This window comes from Rattus norvegicus, chromosome 4 (assembly GCF_021556685.1).
Source record: "Rattus norvegicus strain SHRSP/BbbUtx chromosome 4, alternate assembly SHRSP_T2T, whole genome shotgun sequence".
Taxonomy (NCBI): Eukaryota; Metazoa; Chordata; class Mammalia; order Rodentia; family Muridae; genus Rattus; species Rattus norvegicus.
This window is the reverse complement of record NC_141537.1, coordinates 91,276,490-91,298,834: the sequence shown is the minus strand read 5'-3', so window position 1 is coordinate 91,298,834 and position 22,345 is coordinate 91,276,490. Positions and strand designations below refer to the sequence as shown.

Below are 22,345 nucleotides of genomic sequence, written 5' to 3'. Positions count from 1 at the left end.
TTTCAACTCAGGAGACTGTTACTCATTGCAGCACTGCATTCACTGGGAAACACAGCCTTGCACCCTCACAGCCCCGGCTGTGTTCTTCAGGCTCCTGTGCCTCAGGTTCAGTGGCAAACAGCAGAAAGCAGTGTGCAGCCCTTTGTAAGTGTCTGCAGGACTGAGATAAGGTGCTTAAACCATGTGACTTCTCCGCCATTTCTCAGGGTTTAGGAACTTTCCATAAGAGCATTAACTAGATTTCATTTCCTAAAAAGAAATACCAAAACTCCAAGATCCAGTCATTTGCTATTAAGGTGGAAATTGTACACTACTATCAAAAAGGTAGCTAATATGTTGTACTCCTAAATAATAATTTGGTGACACTCAGTGTCTGGCTGACCCACTTTTTGAAATTTTTATTAATTGAAGAGCCCTAAGTGGTGTTTTGGATTTCAGCCCAATAGCAGCATTGCCTGTCCTATGTGTTGGAACAAACTGCAGTGTATAAATGTCTTCTTGGTAATCAATGAAGCCGTTCTAAAATCAAGACAGTCTCCCCTGCCACTAGTGGTCCATTTAGTAATTACCACAGCAGCACATGTTACTGCAATGACTAGAAGCAAAGTATGTCACTCCCATGCTACTGCAATGAAGTCACCCAAGGCCATGCAGGGTATGAGGACTCCATAGTAGCAACCAAGAAATCAAGTCAAGAGAGATCGTGTATATCTCCAAAAATACAGTATGAAATATAATGTTTGGAAATATTATAAAGCTTCATTGAGTGGGTGGGGATCTGTACCAAACATACAGAAAATTAAAAATAAATATCAACTTTTTTCCTTTACCAAATAAATGTATTACCTAAATGACCAAAGTAACATGTAAATGAAGACTAAGTATGGTATTGACAATATATAATTCAATATAGTGTAGCTCTGAGAAAGAAAAGCAAACGGTGCGTGGTTTGCTCATGGTTTTTAGTAAGCATCCATTACAAAGCAGGTGACCTGTTTCAGGCAGAAGACAAAGGATAACCTTTCTCCTTATTCACTTGTAATTAGAGCACAAAACATACCTCTAAAGGACTGGACCTAACTAAGAAGGCCTGCCTAAACCGTGCATCTCAAAGCACACTTCTCCAGCAGCAGCAGCCGAGAAACCACTAGTACATTCTTAGGAGGTGAAGATAGATTTCTCTGAGGCAAAAGCAGACATATCTGACTTTAAAGAAATAAATAAGTGGAAACTTCTCGTTTCTTTGGAAAGTTGTTTATGTCAAATGATGATTTGCTGGCACACACAGGTGAGAGGAAATATTGCTAAAGCAAACACATGAAAGACTGTTTTCCTGAAGCACGCACAGGTGAAAGGGTGTTTTGCTGGAGCAGACAGAGGAAAGAATGTGTTCCTGAAGCAGACGTGGGTGAAAGTAGACTTTGATACAGCAAACACAGGAAAAGACACTTAGTGAAGGATTATAAATATAGCGTCACAGACAGTGAGGGACAAACGCTGAGCATTGGTTTGGTCTGCTCCGTCTTCACTAAGGACACACACGTATTGGTTCGCCTTACATGGCGTTGTTGAGCTCAACTTGTGGTAACGCCATTGAGAGAAACTCTCCCAAGAACTCTTCATGAGGTTCCTGTAGCCGCTTGCAGCTACCTCTGTGGCCTTCTTCCGGCCAGTCTCTTCAGGATTAACCTACAGCTGCCCGGTGTCTGCGTGGTGAAAAGACTGGACTGTGCTGAAAGGCTGATTTGTGCCTGGCGTCTGCCCATCTAGAGGACGGGTCTGCAGATGCCAAGTCATACTTGCTGTGTTACACGACTAAACTGCTGAGAAAGAAGACTGAGCTCGCCCTAAAGAACTATTGCTTAGCAGGCCTACTTCCCCCATATCCTAATAACTTCTCTCTTCCACTCCATCTGCTGTGTTAGGTGTGCTAGAGGTGAGATTGAACCCTTATTAAATGTAGGTGACAAAAACTTTATGCCTACAAATACATCTATAATAAAACCCAATTAACATTAATTAAGCTTATAAAATTTCACTTTGCATAAGAAATAAAATATTCCTTTAAATTTTATACTAATTACTTTTTATCCATGTTAATTTTTTATTCGTAGTTACGATATGTATAAGGGAAAAATCCATTAGGGAAATTGAAAAGTGAGACACTATCCAGAGGATAGTTTAGTGAATTTAATTATTGATTTGTGTAAAATGAAAGTCTGTTTTATCTCTTTGCCAAACAATATAATCATAAACCAAAAATGAGGTGGGCCCAGCATGAGTATTATATTTTACCTAATAGAATATTTAGTAGTATGCAGTGCCACAAGTATTCAAAAGTATTTGGGAATCTATTCTTAAGCTACATCAATGATGAGATCCTTTTAAATCACATAAGACAATCAAGTATGAGGGGTTTCCTCTGAGAAAGTTGATGCTCTGAGTTTTCTTAAGAGATAATAAGAGAAGAATAGCCTATTGCCACTTGATATCAACACAATCAGCTCGTTTAGATAGCAGGGAAAAAACATAAAAGATATCCAGAGAAAACAGAACAAAGTCACCAGCATCAATCCTCTAGGACATTAATACCCTTCCCCTATGTCAAGTTGATGTAGCTTTGGGCACTCAGTGCAAACCTACACTTCAATATGGATAGGAAACTCTTACAGCTTCATTAAAACCTAAGAGTGAAATAAATTAATGGACCTTAATCTGACTTCCTTGAAATAAACTAACTCAAAATATTTCCTTTAATTATGAAATTCCATTAGGAAGTCATAGTCAAGAAGCCAGTGAGGACATACTCTACTAGCTTGTCTATTCACAACATAAAAAGGTTTGCAACTGACATCAAGTGATGTTGTAATTTCAGTTAAGCTAAGCCACTGAGATGTTAGTCATTGCAATATGTATAGGTCTCAATCCTAAATTTCATATTTATTTCTCCACTTAAAATGTTTCAAAATCACTGATGAGTTAAAATTCATTCGTATTCTTAATTACATTATAGAAATAACAACTAAATATGTACATGCCTATACATTATATGTGTGCCTATAACGAGTGTCAATCTCTATACAAAATTTTAATCTGGTTCCTACAGTAGATACAGCAGTGCTTTAATCCTAAAATAAAAATATTTTATAATATGTATTAATATAAAACAATATAAATCTATAAATCAAGTATAGCTAAGATGTTTTCAGTGAAGATACCCTAAACATTTTTGTTAAGCAAAAACTCTGTTTAAAAGGAACTGCATTCAGAAAGAACCATCCAGAATGTATAATTTGCTTAACTCATTTTGTTTATTTATATATAGAAAGTCTGATAATGAGAAAGAATAAAATATGGCTTTTTATACACTTAGCATCATGACATTGCTAAAACACCTACCCTTTCTTCTCTTTGACACAGGGTGTTCCTATATAACCCAGAGTGGCCTGGAACATGAAGTGATTTTCCTGCCTCAACCTCATAAACTCATCTACTCACCTCTCCTAGCACACATAGGCTCTGGGAGTAAAGTAGAGACTTTCCTAGGAAGCCTTTGACTTTTATCATCTCTCCAAGTCCTAGGGAAACTTAGAATGGGTGCCTAGAGCTCTTTGGCTATGTGATTCCCCAGTATGGACTAAAATTTTTATAACAAAATATTAACAACTAAAAAGCACTGAAAACACACTTATACAAGCCTAATTGGTATGCAGATGCAATTACGCTGATTCAGGAAGTATAAACCAGGAGCCATATGTTCTTAGTTCCCTAACACTGCAGGCAGGCATGTCAATGCTGGATCTGAGTGCGGCACTATTGAAAAAAAAATGCTTTACTCAGTCATTCTGAGTCTGTTTTTGAAAATCAGTTAGAAAAAAAAATGCAGTGACTTCAATCTATTCGCATATGTGAGATCTGAAATCCACCCAAAGAGGAAAGTCAATCTGGGCATCCCCATGGTGACGCAAGTGGGCCTTCTGCACAGGATAACAGGATAAACTAAATGTCTTTCAGTTGGAGTTGAAGAAAATAAAGTTAACTGTCAATGCCAAAAAAAAAAAAAAAAGAATGATGCATCAATACTTGGAAGAAACAGGACTTTAACAATGTTTGATTTATCCTTCCTAACAACATAAAAAAAAATTACAGATAAAAGCCAATCCCGAGAACTTCCCAATCCAAACTCAGGAACAGCTCTACTAGGTTTGATTATAGCTTCCTGTCTATTTCTCCTCGAAGTACTAAAGGACAAGGAGTGCTGCCGAGGTCCGAGCAGGACAAAGCAAGTCAGTTCCCCTGAAAGGAAGGCACGGAACGTGCAGAAAGTCCTGACACCAATGCTACAGTGGACATATTTAGGTGGGAAAAGGAACGGTGGGTTCTAAACACTTTTCAAGTTGGGATTTAGCATGGTGTGCATTAATTGACGTTTGACTTCCAGTGTTTCTGGAATGTAATTGCTAGGGGCTTTAGCTAAGAATGAACTCTGGGCACTGCAGTGTGAACGCGGGATTTAAGGCCCGGACCGAAGGCTAAGATAACAATCCCTGCTGAAACGTGACTCTGAGCTGCTGTTGGAAGGCTTCCAAGCCTTCTTCAGCCAGTGTAGTAAACATTCTTAGATTGATGGCTCGAAGACATTCTTGCTTGTCAGGAATATGTGGGCTTTCTTATTCTAACTTTTGGCTTAGCAACAGGATGTTGTGGTAATTCATTGTTGCACCTTAAAGAAAGTTGGACATTGGCTCATTACAGTGCACGTAACTGCTACTTCTATTTATGGTCTCTGAATGTCTACTTCTTTCCTTTCTTATTCAAGTGCAATCAACGAAGTTTGATACACAGCTCGTAAAAATACAGCCTATAGGGCATTCAATCATCAATGGAAGAGAGGGAGGGAGAGAGGGAGATACAGTGGGAAGGACAGAAAGATAGATCATGGTGTAATTCTGTATTTGTTCAAGAAAATATTTTCTACTATGAAAATATTATTCAAGAAATTATTTTCTAATATGAAAAGATTAATCACCAACATTTTGCCAGCAGACCTAGGAGAATGGCTTAATTCCTTTATTCTTTAGGTTCTAGATGCAGAAAATATTTTTAAAAGATAGGTTACTTTATAATTCTCCACTTACCAACAGCTTTTGATTTTTTTTACTGTATGGTATTCAATAAGTAATTCTTAATATACTGCAGACGCTAATGATCCTCCTCTCTGACATAAATTTACTTGGCAAAGATCCCTGGACTCATATGAAATATTTTTATAGAGCATGAATATGAGAGTTGCTGTAGTTTCTTTACTTGGATTATTGTGACAGAAAAACACACCAAGATTAATTTTCCAATAAGCTTTTAATAGCTAACTGGTACTCACAAGCCACATACCAACTAATCTTAAAATATCATGTGGTATTCACTTGAAGTCTACCTTAATTCAAACCACCATGATTTCCAAAACCCACTGCAATTCAAAGTGAGTACTAGAAGTCTATGGCACCCTGTGAATCGCTCTCCTTCTACTCTTGAGCTATAAATTCTTTGGTGAAGAACTTCTCAGTAAAACCTGAGGAGGAAACTCAGAGAAATCTGAGTCAAGAATTACCTGCTGAATTTCTAAATACCAACCAGTAAAATGTATAAGACCCTTCTCTTAGTTTTTTGATGTCATCTTGTTTGTGTTGTTATATTTTTTGGTTTGTTATAGTTTTAGATTTTTTGTTTGAAAATAATACATTCTCTGGCTGAACTGAACGCTGCAACTTCTTTAGCTGTAGAATTTGCTAAGTAAACACTAGAATGCACCTTCAGAGAACTTAGTTATTGATCGAGGCAATAGCACTCTTACTGGTTTTACTACATGTGCTCAATAGTTAATAGACTGCAATAGAAATTTCATTTGTGTCTGCTACCATGATGGCAAATATTCTTGGACATGTTTTATGAACTATATGGTTGGTTTTTATGGAGTTTTGTAAAAATATTGCTAGTATATATAATACACAGATAAAACACTACACACGCACACGCACACACACACACACACACACACACACACACTCTTAAGGTCAATAGTAGCTTAAAACAACATGAAGAAAAGCATCTCCTGTCTCTCTAAGCACACAGGATTCAATTTACATATTCTAATGACATTTATTAACATAAGTTCTCTAATGATTCAGAGCAAGAAAGATAGGCAAAGTGAAAGATGAAAGGAAAGTAAGAGAGGAAAGAACAGAGGGAAAGATCAATTGGTTTTAGAACTTAAAAACCTCTTTCAATAATTTTACACTGAAACATACAACCTGAATATTAGAAGCTCAACTTTAAACGGGTGGTGATGCTATTCAGTTCTGATGTGAAAAACATCATCATCATCATCATCGTCATTGTCCATCATTGCCGCCATCATCATCATCATCCTCATAACCACTAGATTTGGATTTTTCAGATGTTGAGGTTTGGTCTGTTGCTAGTATTGTAATGCTAAATATTGGCCCTGGTTGCTCCCAGAGACTCACACAGACCCAGGTGTCTATATGCCCTGGGCCCCCAAGTTATACCTAATTAGTAAGTAAAGATGCCTATAGCCTATAGCTGGGCAGAAGATATATAGATGGAGTTTTGGGTTCCAGGGCTTGAATCTGAGGCAGGAGACCAGGAGGAGAGATGAGAAGATGGAATGGCGTAAGTGATTCATGGAAACATGGCCGTAAGGGCTGGCCAGTTGGAGTAAGAGCAGCCCAGAGGAAACATGCCAAGTTATAACTCAGGGTTACTGGCAAGGAAGTAGACGTAATAGAATAGAGGGTTGATAGCTGCCCAGCTCTCGGGCTTTAAAGGTTTATTATAAATGTAAGGGTCGTGTGTTTTATCTGGGAACTGAATAATCAAAGGCAGGGTAGAAATTCCCGAATGAGGTTAAATATTTACCATAACAATCAATGGTTTGTGCTTTTGAATCTCTAGCTAAGGTATTAAGTGAAATAAAGTAAAGATGGATGTGCAAATCATGGCTGCTAAACAGCCGATCTGCCCAGGGAATTACTGTAAGCTATAGGTGCCTAGAGCTAGATCCATACCATACGTGTTACAACCACCATCATATCACACCAGAACTATTTAGAGCATGAGGGGGTGGCTATCAGATGGAAACACACATGAGTCTATGTGTCTGCTCAATTAAGAAAGTAAACCACAATGATTACAATATAGAAGTACTATAAAATAAAATACCATTACATTACTACTTCATAGAGTGAAACCACAGGATTCAGGCTTTAATATGAAGTAGTGTTTCCTCATCCACACAGAATGATTTGTATGTTGTCACCTTTAACAGATAGCAATCTCAGAGTAGGAAGAGAGGACATTTCACTGTAATTTCTAATAGTTTCTTTCATCTTTCATTCACATGCCTCAAAATATGGGCAGAAATATTTGTAAACTATTCATATTTAATCATAATTGCACAATTTAAATTTTATATCATTAGGATAAATAAATAATTAAATTTTAACTCAAGCTTTATATTCATAAATCTAAATGTTACCTTAAAACTCGATACATTAGGGGCTGGGGATTTAGCTCAGTGGTAGAGCGCTTACCTAGGAAGCGCAAGGCCCTGGGTTCGGTCCCCAGCTCTGAAAAAAAAAAAGAACAAAAAAAAAACTCGATACATTGTTATTGTAACCTGTTTTTTATATCAAGATATAAAATATATTTGTATATGCACAAATATATCGTTTTAAATATAAAAAAGATTTTTCAGTCAAAGCAGTTTGTTTTGTTATAACAAACCATCTTTATGTCCACTCAAAGAATTAAAGTTTTAAAGACTAATAATGGCATGTAACTCTAGCAATATTGATAGGTGGTGGCTGTGGCACTGCTTGTAATCTTAATACACATGGGGTAAAGACAGGGTTCTTGGGGCATGATAGCTAGCCAGCCTAGCTGGAGTTGTTTTTTAAAAAACAAACCTGTTCCAGGTTCAACAACAGACCCTGTTCAAAAATAGTCATCCAGGAAGATATGTGCCCATTAACTTCAGGTCTTCACATACATGTGTGTATGATACACATGCATCTACATATACATTTGTCCATACACATGCAAGTAAGTGCAAACACACACACACACACACACACACACACACAGACACACACACACACACAGCAAATATACAACAAAGAGAGAACAGGGCAGGAAGAAGGGAGGAGAAACGGGAGAGGGGAGTAAAGAGGAGGGTGGAAGGGGGAAAGGGACAGGAGGAGAGAAGAAGGGGAAGGAATAGAAAGGGGAGGGGAGGGGACAAGATAAAGAATGGAGGAGAGAGGAAGGGAATAGAGATAGAAAGAGGGGAGGGGACAGGAAGGGAAGGGACATGGGCGAAAGAACAAGGAGAAAGAGGAAGAGATGAAAGAGAAGAGATGGTAAGGAAGAGAGGAGAGAGGGAAGGCTAAGGAGAGTACACACAGTTCAAGACCAAGGTTTCTATATCCCAAAGATAAAGATCATTATGAATGGGACACAAAGACCTGAGATGAAAAAATCTAATCCATCCTCCTCTTCCTTCTCCTCCTGAGTGTCACAGCCTCCTCCTCCTCCTCCCCCTCTTCTCCTCCTCCTCTTCCTCCTCCTCCTGAGTGCCTCCTTCTCCTCCTCCTCTTCTTCCTACTTCTTTGCTTTTTGTTTTTTGGGCTTTGGTTTGGGGCTTTTGAATCAACGTCTCCCCCTGTGCCCCAATCTGGCCTGGAATCCACTCTGTACCAAAGGCTACTATGCACTAGTAGCAATCCTCCTGCCTTGTCCTCCCAAGAGTTGGAGTCACAGGACAGCAGCACCACATTCAGCTACAACCATTCTTTATTATATGTTGTTTCAAGATATTCTTCATTTTAATTGGATATTTTTATTTCCATTTCAAATTTTATCCCCTTTCCCGGTTTCCTGTCCATAAACCCCTTATCCCATCAGTCCTCCCCCTGCTTCTATGAAGGTGCTCCCCCACCATTTCACCTACCCCTTCCTGCCTTCCTGCCTTCCCACCCTGACATTCCCCTACATTGGGGCATCAAGTCTTTAATATTATGTAAAGAAAATTAGATATATCAGACACAAACTGGTTACTCATAGTAAACAAAATAATTTGAAATCTATTAAGAAAGAAATTCAGAATCCATATATCAACTGGGAGAGTGCACTATTTAAAAAAATATCAATACTGACAAAACACACGTGCATATTCTAGCACTTCTAAATCTCAGCCACCCAAACACTCCTATGCTAGAGGGAAAAGCACAAATGCCAGACCTAAGGCTGAAAACAGGTGAGAACAAAGAAAGTCTGAAAACACACCACACAGTATCTTTCAGGGAGTCCTGATGAGCAGGAAGATGGCACTGTACCACAGATAGTCTCATTACTTCCTATCTTACTATGCATGATAGTAACCTGAAAATATTCATATTAGCATAACCCTTTATAAAAGCAGTAGATGATGAAAGTTATTTTCTTAGTTAATTCTGGGCTGGTTCCTTGGTGCCAGGAATCAGGCTGTTGGCTTGAGAAAGGCCAAAAACAACAAAAGAGGAATAAAGACCAACATCTTTATATCATATATATCATATGGGATATAAAGATGGCAGGATTCACTGAAGTAAGATTAGAAAACTATTCCAACACATTTCAATGTCTTCACAGATGGGCACAGTGAGAGGTAGGGCAGAAAGGAGGAGGAATCCACCGCAGTGTTTCACGCGTGTGTGGACTTCAGCAGATGTAAGTTAGGAGAAATTGCCATTTTATTTTATTCAGATTTCCTCATTTTCCACTTAAAGAAACGTTCAAAGTCCTTAGTGATCGGGGAAACGCAAATCAAAACAACCCTGAGATTCTGCCTTATAGCAACAGAAAGGCTAAGATTAAAAACTCTGGGGAAGAACATTTGGCAAGGATGTGGAGCACTCCTCCATTGCTGGTGGGATTGGAAACTGGCACAACCACTCTGGAAATCAATCTGGAGGTTCCTCAGAAAATTGGAAATAAGTTATCTACCTAAAGTCCTGCCGTTACCACTCAGAGGCATATACCCAAAAGATGCCCCACCATGCCACAAGGGCATGTGTACCACTATGATTGTTATGCCCTTATTTGTGATAGCCAGAAGCTGGAAACGACCTGGATGTCCCATAACAGAAGAATGGATACAGAAATTGTGGTTCATTTACACAATGGAATATTAATCAGCTATTAAGAATGAGGACATCATGAGATTTGCAGGCAAATAGATGGAACTAGAAAATATTAGCCTGAGTGAGGTAATTTGGACCCAAAAAGACATAACTGGTATATACTCACTAATAAGTGGATATTAGCCAAAAAAGTGCAGAATACCTAGGGTACAATGACAGAACTCAAGAAAGTTAACAAGCTGAAGGGCCCACGCGAGGATGCCTGCATCCCACTTGGGAGGAAAAAGAAAGCAATCACAGAGAGCAGAGGAAGGAAAGGAACTGGGTGAAAGAGGGGACAGAGAGGGGAAAAAGCGAACATGATCAGGTATTCAGGGTGGGCAAAACAGGACTGAAGCCCTGAAAGCCAGCAGAAAGAACAGAAACAGGCAACATCAGGAGGTAGGAGTTGGGGGGATCCTATAGAACGTACCAGAGACCAGGGAGGTAAGAGACTCTTAGAACCCAAAGGGAGGGGCCTTAGATGAAATGTTCTACAATGGGGAGACAAAACTTGTCAAGTCCACGTCTAATGGAAAGTCAGGGCATCAAGTGGAGGGATGGAGTCGCCATCCGACAGTCAGAAACTATGACACAGTATCGTTTCTTTCTAAAAGAACTGCAGGGACAAAAATAAAGAAGAGACTGAGGAAAGGGGGTCCAGTAACCAGCCCAAGTTGGGATCCAGTTCAAAGGAATGCTCCAAAGCCTGGCACTATTACTGATGCTATCTATGGTGTGCTTACAGACAGAAGCCTAACATGGCTGCTCTCTAAGAGGCCCAAGAAACAGCTAAAAGAGCCAGATGCAGATACTTATACCCAGCCTATGGTCAGAAACTAGGGACCCCTGTGATTAAATTAGGGGAAAGCTCAAAGATGCTGAGGAGGAGGGTGACCCCACAGGAAGACCAGCAGTCTCAACTAACCTAGATCCCCGAGAGTTCTCAGATACTGAGCCACCAACCAGACAGCGTACACCAGCTGATAGGAGGACCCAGACACATGCACAGCAGAGGACTGCCTGTTCCGGCCTCAGTGACAAAAGACTCACTTCACTCTCCAGTGACTTGAGGTTCCAGGGAGTGAATCTGGTGGGGTGGGGGTGGGGTGAGGTAGGGACATCCTCTTGGAGAGAGGAGAGGAGGTATGGGATGAACAGTCAGAAGGTGGACTAGGAGGGGGATAACAACTGAACTATAAAGAAAAAGATTGCATAATAAAGAAAAAAAAATAAAGTAGTTCCTTATTTTCTTTCACTCTCTAGAGTGAGATATCTGTGACTTTTAATGTCTTTCCTATAAAGACATTACATTTTCTAAACCAATTCACCTCTTGCATTTTTAAATGAGTACTGCTAATAACTATACCAGAACCAGATATATAACCCAAGTGTTTCTTCCCGGAGCCTCACTTTAGTGGCAACAGAAAAAGGCACTTACATTCCTGGAACACCGGTTTCCTTCTCAGCAGTCTTCTCTGATAGGATCCTAATCTTGACAGCCACTCTCACTGAGACAAATCAAAACTATGTAATTGTGCTTGGCTGCAGTCTCCACCACTCCACAGACTATTGTGAACACTGAAGATGGTTTGCTTTGCTCCTTATAAACAATTTAACCATCCTCTTGTTAACATTCTTGAAAGACTTCACATCACACTTAAATCTCAGTCTGAATGAACTCTCCAAATTTAATGAAGCCAGTGTTTCTGACCATAAGTTTGGCCCCTTGCCAAGCCTTGCCATATTTTTTGTGCCTTCCATGGAAAGGTATGATTTGAGGCTGCACCTGCTCATGTGCCCAGCCACTCTAAACAGAGCAGTGAACATGCAGAAGTCAGCAACTTTATCCTGTCTTTACTGCATCCAAATGCTCAGAAACACATCTGGATGTAATCGACATTAAAAGAGAATTCATTTAAAGGATGAATGAATGAAGCCAAAATCACATGGCTATTGTTTTGTTGTTGTTTCTATGATTATATCTCTATGGGTGTTTCATTCCCATGGCTTAAAAACTAATGGAGGGGATGCTTTCCACTATAAACTTAATACTTTCATTATTTTCCCAACATGCTAATTACCAAACATTAAATGAAATTCTTAGGAAGCTCAACTTCTTTTCTCCATGCCCTCACATAATCTTAAGAACTCATATTAAAAGAGATTTTTCTGTGGCCTTCCGGGACTCAGCTCAAAAATCTATAACGTTAAAACTTCCTGCTATCTTAAAAAATAAGATGAAAAGAGCTCAAACAGGTGTGAAGGGGGGATTCTTTAGATGCAGAGGACGGCCATTAGCAGCTACACTCAACTGAGTTACCCGGGATCGTAACCATGGACAACAGCTTTGGAATTCTGAGTTAAACATTAAACTGAAGAAAAATATACCATGCTTAAAATGTAGCTGTTCACCCAGTTTTGAAAAGACATGAGCATAGTTTTAAGACATTCTATGACATATCTACTAATAAAAAACATAAAAATTCAACATTATTTAAAGATTACAGGCTTTATCTATTATGATAGGTAGTAAAATAATTGCACTGCCATTCAAGATTCCTCTGCTGGAATTCTCTGGTTTTATACTTCATTTTTTGATTGGGTTATTTGGTTTTTGGAGGTTAGCTTCTTGAGTTCTTTATATAATTTGAATATTAGCCTTCTCTCAGATGTGGGGTTAGTGAAGAATTTTTTCCCAATCTGTAGATGACTGATTTGTCTTATTGACTATGTCCTTTACTGTACAGAAGCTTTTCGGATTCATGAGGTCCCACTTATCAACTGTACATCTAAAAGCCTGAGTCATTGGAGTTCTCTTTAGACACCTTCCCTCCTCCACATGTCAATCCAATACAGGCTATTTCCCACTTTCTCTACTATTAGATCAGTGTATCTGGTTTTTATGTAGAGGTCCTTGATCCACTTGGACTTGAGCTTTGTGCAAGGTGACAAATATGGATCTATATTTATTTTTCTACATACAGACTGCAAGTTAGACCAGCATCATTTATTGAAGATACTTTCTGTTTTCCATTGTACATTTTTGGATTCTTCGTAAAATATCAAGTGTCCATAGGTGTGTAGTTTTATTTCTGGGTCTTCAATTCTATTTCACTGATCAAGCTGTTTGTCTCTGTATCAATACCATGCAGTTTTTATCACTATCATTGCTGTAGTACAGCTTGAGGTCAGGAATGGTGATTGCCCCACAAGTTCTTTTATTATTAAGAATCGTTTTCACTATTCTGGGCTTCTTATTTTTCCATATGAATTTTGAGAATTGCTCTCTCCATGTCTTTGAAGAATTCTATTGGAATTTTGATGGTTATTGAATTGAATCTGTAGATTATGTTTGTAGGATGGCCATTTTTACCATGTTAATCCTACCAATCCAGTAGTATGAGAGATCTCTCCATTTTCTGAGGCCCCAAGGAGTGGGTAGGCCTTGTTGGGGTGTGCGGCATCCTCTTGGAGACAGGGGGATGTGGGAGTTAGGAGGAATGGGATGAGGAACAGACAAGAGGGTGCCCCAGGAAGTGGATAATGACTGTACTGTAAAAAGGAAATATTAAACATAATTTCAAAAAAAAGAAGCTCAATTAAAGAGCTGGAAGAGATGGTTCAGCGCTTCAGAGCACTGACTGTTCTTGCGAAGGTCCTGAGTTCAATTCCCAGCAACCCCATGATGGCTCACAACCATCTGCAATGGGATTCTATGCCCTCTTCTGGTGTGTCTGAAGAAAGTGACAATGCACTCACATACATAAAATAAATAAATCTACAAATATATAATTGAATTATATTGTTTGAATTCATTGAGACATGATATCAATATAAACAAGCCATGAGTTATTACAAAACTCTAATTATACATATTTTAATTGTCTGTTATTCAAAAAATAATAAGAAGGATTTAGGATGAAATATTCACATAATTTACTCTTATTTTCATTTCAAGAGATATTATCACAGAACAAAGCAGTTCTAACTCAATTCAAAGTTTTACATTTAATGTATAGTCTAGATGTTAAATATCACTTACATAGCAAATGGAACAGCACAACTTATTCAAGGGGCAAAAGATTCACACAGCAACATAGGAATAATTAGTCTATAGTTTCGAAATTCATAAGAAGCACTGTACATCATTAACTAAGATCCTAGATTCTTAAATTAACATTAAAATCAGTATAACAGCCAATGTTTCTGTGAATGAAGGTTTCTGAAAACCTCACCTGCACTGCACTTTTTGCAAGGGTGACTGACTGAGCAGACTGTGATAAAGAGAAGCTGTGATCACAAAACTCAGACAGATTATCGTTACTTTGCGAATAGCATTTATCAACCCTCCCCACTGCCATAACTGACCTAATATCTTTTTTTTTTGTTTTTTTGTCTTTTTTTTTTGGTTTTTTTTTTTTTTGGTTTTTTTTTTGTTTTTTTTTTTATTTTTTTTTATTAACTTGAGTATTTCTTATATACATTTCAAGTGTTATTCCCTTTCCCGGTTTCCGGGCAAACATCCCCCTCCCCCCCTCCCCTTCCTTATGGGTGTTCCCCTCCCAACCCTCCCCCCATTGCCGCCCTCCCCCCATAGTCTAGTTCACTGGGGGTTCAGTCTTAGCAGGACCCAGGGCTTCCCCTTCCACTGGTGCTCTTACTAGGATATTCATTGCTACCTATGGGGTCAGAGTCCAGGGTCAGTCCATGTGTAGTATTTAGGTAGTCTGACCTAATATCTTTATGTTAAATCCTTTGGACTGTTAGTTTCCAAAGGACCTGGTGCTAACGACGTTGGCATCTGAGAATCTGAGGCCTAGAATAGCTTTCCCCACCACCACTTTGCTTTAAGAGCCTATACAATATTTCTACTATTGTATTTGAAAAGTGCCTTGATTTATGGCTTTCTTTGTTTTGTTACTATAAAAATACTTCATCAAATTGTTGCCGTGTTGGAACTTGAAATTTGGAGTAACCTAAATTTGTGTCCCTGGACACTGACCTTCATTTTGGCTCCAGAATAAACTGTGTTTCCGCATAGAAACTTCTTATTCATCAGTGTTTTCAGAAGTTTGCTATTACCAGAAAAACAAAAACAAAACAACAACAACAACAAAAGATCTATTGCTCTTTTAATGATACAATAGGAGCTTGTCCTTCCATGTAAATAAAGAGAGAGGAAAAAAACTTTCATACAGATTCTTGTGAGGATACAAAGGAATGTAAACTAGCATCTGAATCTGGATGCCAATAAAGACCCTTGTCTTCCCTAGTGGGAGTGCGTCACACCAAATTCCTTCCTGCCTGAGTGACAGTGAACCCATTCCATTCCTTCTCCACTATTTTCGAGCTGTGATCTAGACTCTGAATGAAACTGATGCCACTGGCTTTCTTGGTTCTTAGGGGACTGGAATGGACTAGAACTATATCATTGGATATATGTAAATGTTTCTATAAACTTCTATATTTTGCATTTACCATTGTTGATGTATGCTTCTGCTATATTGTGTCTCCACAAAAACACATGTTAAAATGTGATGCTGTCATTGAGAAAACAAAGGTAGGTCTTAGAGGTAATTGGGTCACTAAGAAAATTAATGCATTTCTCATGTGAGTAGAACTGTTCTTGGAATTAGTGTTACTGATCCCATCAATATATCCTGGTCCCACTGCTTCTGCTTACACCCATTGTCCTTTCTCCATCTATCAGGTTAACATCATTAGGATCATGATCACCAAATAAAGCCACTAAGCTTAGATTCTAGATTCCAGAATCTTGAACAAAATAGAATTCTGTGCTTTACAAACTACCAGGTTACGTGTGTTCTATTATAGCAAGAGAAGCTGGGCTAATATTTGACAAATGATCTAATTTCTAGTAGCCTTTGATGTAGACTGGGCTTGGACAATGCACTAGAGGTTTTGTGCTTCCAGGCTTGGTCCTCAGTTTACTGCTAATGAGAGTTGGGGACAATTAAGATATGGGGCTCAGCAAGAGATTGGGCTACTGGGGCTTTCCATAATGGAAAATGTGAAAAAGGACCTTTGTTCTCTCTTTCTTTCTCTCTCTCTCACACACACACACACACACACACACACACACACATATGAAATTAATATCTTTTCTACTCCAAAAGCAATGTACAATTAACTGATACTACCAAATTTCTAGAATTTGCTTCAAACTTCTTAATTACATAGCAGAACAGGTGAGGATACAAGCACAGTATGGCTTGATATCATTAACCATTAAAACTGCTGCTGTTTAAACCTCGTAATCACCTAGCAATTTGTAATTGTGAATGTGTCTTCTCTACTGACTTCTCCAATGGCAGTAATCCTATCATGGCAGCAATCCTATCACGGTCAGGGTGAGTCGAGTAGTTCCATTTCTATATCAACTTTAATATTCTTATAAATTAATACACTGTGATCCTTATAGGATTTTGAGAAAGAGTAGAAGGCAGTGTTTATCAAAAGGGCATTACTTGCTGTTACAGTTAGCTCCAGTTGACAATTTGCCATGCTCCAAAAGAGGTAATCTCAATTGAGAAATTGCCTCTAGCAGATTGTCTTGTAGGTAAATCTGTGCTTAAGTTCAGCCAGGCTCCTCTCATGGACTGTAACTTAAGCAAGAAAACTTTTCCCTTTCGTAAGCTGCTTTTGGTCAGTATTTGCCAGGAATAAAAGAAAACGAGGACACTTACTGACTTAGAACACCACAGTAAACTGGCAGAGGATCACAGCAGGTAGAAGAAGAAGAATTTCAGGTAGGGAACATAGGTTCGCAAACAATGAATGATTGATAGGTGATTGATAAAGATATCTAAAGCTATAAATGAAAACAAAAGTCAAGACCACTACAGAAGAAGTAAGTTTGAGGTAACTCTTTAAAAATGTCTCATGTATAAAATAAAGTCATGAACTACTTGATTGTGGCATATACCTTTAATCCTAGTACTTGGAAGATCTCTAAGTTCAAGACCAGCCTGGTCTACAGAGTGAGTTCCAGGACAGCCAAAGCTACACAGAGAATTCTTGTCTCAAAATATAAAACAACAACAAAAAACAAAACAAAAATAAATGAAGTCACAAATTCATTGACCTTAATAAACTTTTAGATATTTAATTTACTGAAAGTGTAGTATTTCATCTCTAAGCCTCCCTCCAGGGCTGTATGAAAAGGCCGGTTGTTATGACCTATGCTATGCTTGAATTTGTAATGTGCTCTATACAAAAGTGGTTGGGATGCTTGATCTGAAATTAGAGGTACTATTTTTGGAAAGTTAAAGACCCTTAGGGAAGTAAAACCTAAGTGGAGAGAACAGAATATCTGGAATAGTTTTCCTGAGGCATGTTAGTTCTGCCCACTTTCTACTTCACGATCTGATTCCTGTTTAACATGATGTGAAGCATTTCCTGAACAACACATTCCCACCCATTCACATGAAAGCTTCCCCAAGCATATAGGGTCAAACTGTAGATTGAACCCACTAAAACTGTGAGCAGAGTAAACCCTTCTTCTCCTAAAGTATTTTCGTCAAAATAATTGGAAAGTCAGAGTGATAAAGGGAATTAATTCCAGAGAAGTGGCATTGCTTGTCAATACACCTGAACATGTTGGTCTGAGGCCCTTAGAACTGGCTTTATGGTGGGAATTTGGAAGAGTTTGGAGATGGAGGTTAGAGGAACCCTGAAACATTGTAATGCAGCTGAAGGAAACTCAGATCATAAGATGCATGTTTTTCAAATCCTTCTGGACACAGGAACGAGCTTGTTAAAAGAGATAGACAAAGGGACTATAGTTGTTAAAGAGATTAGCACCATTAAAAAGAACTCAAACACTGTGCACTGGACAAGGAAAGCTTTGAGAGCATTTTAGGACCTGGTCAGGTTTTGGGCTATACAATTATAAACTCATCTTAAGGGCCTCCACTTAGAAGAGAAAGCTATTTGGGTATGCTGCTCCCACATGGTTGATTAAATGGGTATTTCTCAGATTCATATGCTCTGTTGTTCAAAGCCAGTACAACCGTAGTTCAAAGATGACTAGTGAGTGGTATGATCATGGTGCTATCTATGTTGTGCTGGGTGTAGATACAGAAACTTCAAAAGACACTGGGCCACAGAAGCTTTCATTTGCGTTTTTAAAACCCAAGCAGGCCAGGCAATATGTTATCAGGGATTCTCTATAAGTCACCACTGACATAGCAATGTATGCATAAAGCCGTGAGATTGAAGGCGAGGCCTAATGGAAATGCCAAAATTTGGAAATGCCAGGAACATGGAATTTTATCAAGAAAGGCTGCACACAATGGTATAGGCTACCCAGGGAGAGGCCATGTAGAATACAAACACCATAACATACGACGAGGGCCACAGAAGCCCACTGGAGTCCACCTCATAATGTACAACAGCTGTGGAGCCACAGGCTTTAATGTTCTCCTTTTTGGAGATTGGTCTGATCATTCCTTGCCAATTCCCCGTTCCCCCTTTTGAGAACTGGATTAAGTGTTCTGAGCTATTACTTTTCAGAAACAAAAAGGTTTTTTTAAATTTTTTTTTAATTTTTCAGGGGCTTACAAAGAAGAGATGACCTCAGATCTCAAGAGGTTTTGAGGATTGTGGATACTAGAATAAATGCTTACATTTTCAATTGACCATGACTCTTCGATATGATTTAAATATGTAATATCCCCCTGTTAACTCATGATTAGAATAGCTGGTCCTTACCTCGGATGCTATTTTGGAAGGTGGATGGAAGTTCAGGTGGTTGGGGCATATCTAGAGAAAATGGGTCAGAGCCTTATTGGTAATTATTCCTTGTCTGCATCTGACATACGGACGTTTTTCCCATGAGTATTTCCCACTACTATGATGCCTCAGTGAATGGGACCAAGGAACCATGGAGACTCAACCCTTCTTACACAACACACAAGGTAATTTCTTCTGAGTTAAGTTGTCTATGCCCTATATTTTACTATATCAGTGGGAAAGCTAATTACTATAGCAGGGATATTCTAATAAATGTATTCATATTGGAATCCGGCAGCTATGGGTTCTTCAAAAGAGCACTATTCAGATTGACGTGTCAAACTGTGTTTCTCAGAGTGTAGATAAGGCACACCTTGGGTGTTCTCATACCGCATATCGGGTTTCCCATTCCATGCCATTTGAACTCCTTACCAAGAAACAACAATTAACCTCTCTAGAAGAAAGGAACTTCTGTGTTCAAAGAACGAATAATACATACTAAATAGTGTGAAACCTTTTGTATTTCACACCCACTCACATTCCATTAACCTGCTGAGCAGTGATTTCATTACAATGATCATTTAGAGCAAGCTTGCTGCTCAGAAAGTTATGCACCTAAACATAACTAATCAAACTAATAACTTTGTCAAGAGTGAAATATAAACCAGCATTAGCCTTATTTCTAAACAGTAGAAAATAATATTAAAATAAAACTAAGAGGCAAGCCTCTACAGACAATAGTATTAGCAGAAAAAAAGTATTTGACATTTTAATTGAATAAGTCCCAGTACATGTATTCTGAGACAACTTTTGAAAAAAATAAAAGGCTAAAATCATTGGAATATGTCCCGTGGCTACTGATTAGATGGTAATATTGTTTAATAACAAAGCTCTCCAAATTAATCTTGATCCTGAAAATTTCCTGTGTCAAAATCCCAGCTGGCTTCATTTTGTAGAAATCGACAGGCTGATATTCTATTTAACATAATGGGAACCAGAGACACCAAAGCAAATGAGAGTAGAAAACAAAAATTGGAGAACACATTCTTGCCAATTTCAAAACATATTTCAATAGCATAGCCATCAGGACACTGTGGTGATGGCATCAGAATGAATATGTAAGTCAGGGGAACAAGATGGTCCAGATTACAACCTTCCCCTTTCCTTCGGTGATTCTCTGCAGCATGAGGATAAGGAACTTCATACTCTTTCCACAAGCAGATCTGAGACAATGGGGGAACCACAGGGAAGTTGAGATTTACTGTTGCAGGAGGCACAGATTCTGATTCAGATAGCTCATAAACTAGGAATGAGCACCAGAACTGCAAAAGACTGACAGAAACATGAGAGTACACATCAACAATACCAGGTTAAACAGAAACAAAGATTCATAGATCTAGCACCACCAAAGGCACACGCAACAAAAAAATCATTAGTGAGGCTCACGAAAGCGTAAAACCTGGGCTCCACAGTCAGCCTATAGTGAGGGATAAAATGCATGTGTATTATACAATGATAATGAGTTTGTATTCCGAAATGTGGGAAATCGGATCCAAACAACAACGAAAAGAAAGTTAGTTCATTTTTGTAAAATCCAAAGTAAGAACCTATCTATCCAAGGAAGTTATGTGAATAGTTCTAATACACCATTAGGAATAAAGAACTAAAAATCAAAGGGAGGATGACTGTGATGGCAAACAACTGTCCCAGCACTCAAGAGGCAGAGACAGGAGGAACACCACAGGTAGAGGAAAGTCTGGGCGATGTGATGAGTCCCAGGCAGCAACTTAGATAGGTACAGTGGGACACTGCTTCAGAAGCAAAGGAAACTAAACTCCACTGAGAAAGCACACTTCCTATTCCCTAGCATAGCTGCAATGAAACAGGATAAGAGTGACAAGTGTTCCCCCAGGGGCGGGGACCCCGAAATCCTCAACAGAGTCATTGGATGGTGCAGGCGTGTTCAAAAACATTTTTTTTCCTTTTTTTCTTTATTAACTTGAGTATTTCTTATTTACATTTCGATTGTTATTCCCTTTTCCGGTTTCCGGGCCAACATCCCACTAACCCCTCCCCCCTTCTATATGGGTGTTCCCCTCCCCATCCTCCCCCAATTACCGCCCTCCCCGCAACAATCACGTTCACTGGGGGTTCAGTCTTGGCAGGACCAAGGGCTTCCCCTTCCACTGGTGCTCTTACTAGGCTATTCATTGCTACCTATGAGGTTGGAGCCCAGGGTCAGTCCATGTATAGTCTTTGGGTAGTGGCTTAGTCCCTGGAAGCTCTGGTTGGTTGGCATTGTTGTTCATATGGGGTCTCGAGCCCCTTCAAGCTCTTCCAGTCCTTTCTCTGATTCCTTCAACGGGGGTCCCGTTCTCAGTTCAGTGGATTGCTGCTGGGATTCACCTATGTATTTGCTGTATTCTGGCTGTGTCTCTCAGGAGAGATCTACATCCGGTGCCTGTCAGCCTGCACTTCTTTGCTTCATCTTCTTAATCTTTGCCTCCCTATTCCCTGCCAAGGGTATTCTTGTTCCCCTTTTAAAGAAGGAGTGAAGCATTCACATTTTTATCATCTGTCTTGAGTTTCATGTGTTCTGTGCATCTATGGTAATTCAAGCATTTGGGCTAATAGTCACTTATCAATGAGTGCATACCATATGTGTTTTTCTGTGATTGGGTTACCTCACACAGGATGATATTTTCCAGTTCCCTCCATTTGCCTATGAATTTCATAAAGTCATTGTTTTTGATAGCTGAGTAATATTCCATTGTGTAGATGTACCACATTTTCTGTTTCTATTCCTCTGTTGAAGGGCATTTGGGTTCTTTCCAGCTACTGGCTGTTATAAATAAGGCTGCTATGAACATAGTGGAGCATGTGTCTTTCTTATATGTTGGGGCATATTTTGGCTATATGCCCAAGAGAGGTATAGCTGGGTCCTCAGGTAGTTCAATGTCCAATTTTCTGAGGAACCTCCAGACTGATTTCCAGAATGGTTGTACCAGTCTGCAATCCCACCAACAATGGAGGAGTGTTCCTCTTTCTCCACATCCTCGCCAGCATCTGCTGTCACCTGAGTTTTTGATCTTAGCCATCAAAAACATTTTAATAGATCTTCAAAATGCCAAATATACAGTCCATCAAAGAGATCAATTTGTCCCTATTTGCATATCCATGAAAAGTAACCACACAAATCCGCATAAACCGTGTCTTAGGCAGGGTCATTGCTGCATTATTGATAAGAGCCCAGGTGGAAGTAACAGAAATGTCTGTCAGTGAATCAATGAAAAAAATAAGTGCAGTCTGCTGAGATACTGCTTAGTCATGTCAAGAATAATATATCTAAA

General features: G+C 39.0%; 1 protein-coding gene across 5 annotated transcripts in view; it reads right to left on the bottom strand.

Moving 5' to 3' along the window:
* The window catches only part of Ccser1 (coiled-coil serine-rich protein 1), a 1,234,532-nt gene that overhangs the window by 1,099,865 nt on the left and 112,322 nt on the right, over window positions 1-22,345 (bottom strand). For 2 of the 5 annotated variants that reach the window (XM_087658738.1, XM_087658740.1), the window contains exon 2: window positions 7,611-7,646. The gene's annotated coding sequence lies outside the window, so the exon portion shown is untranslated. 5 annotated transcript variants of the gene reach the window in all.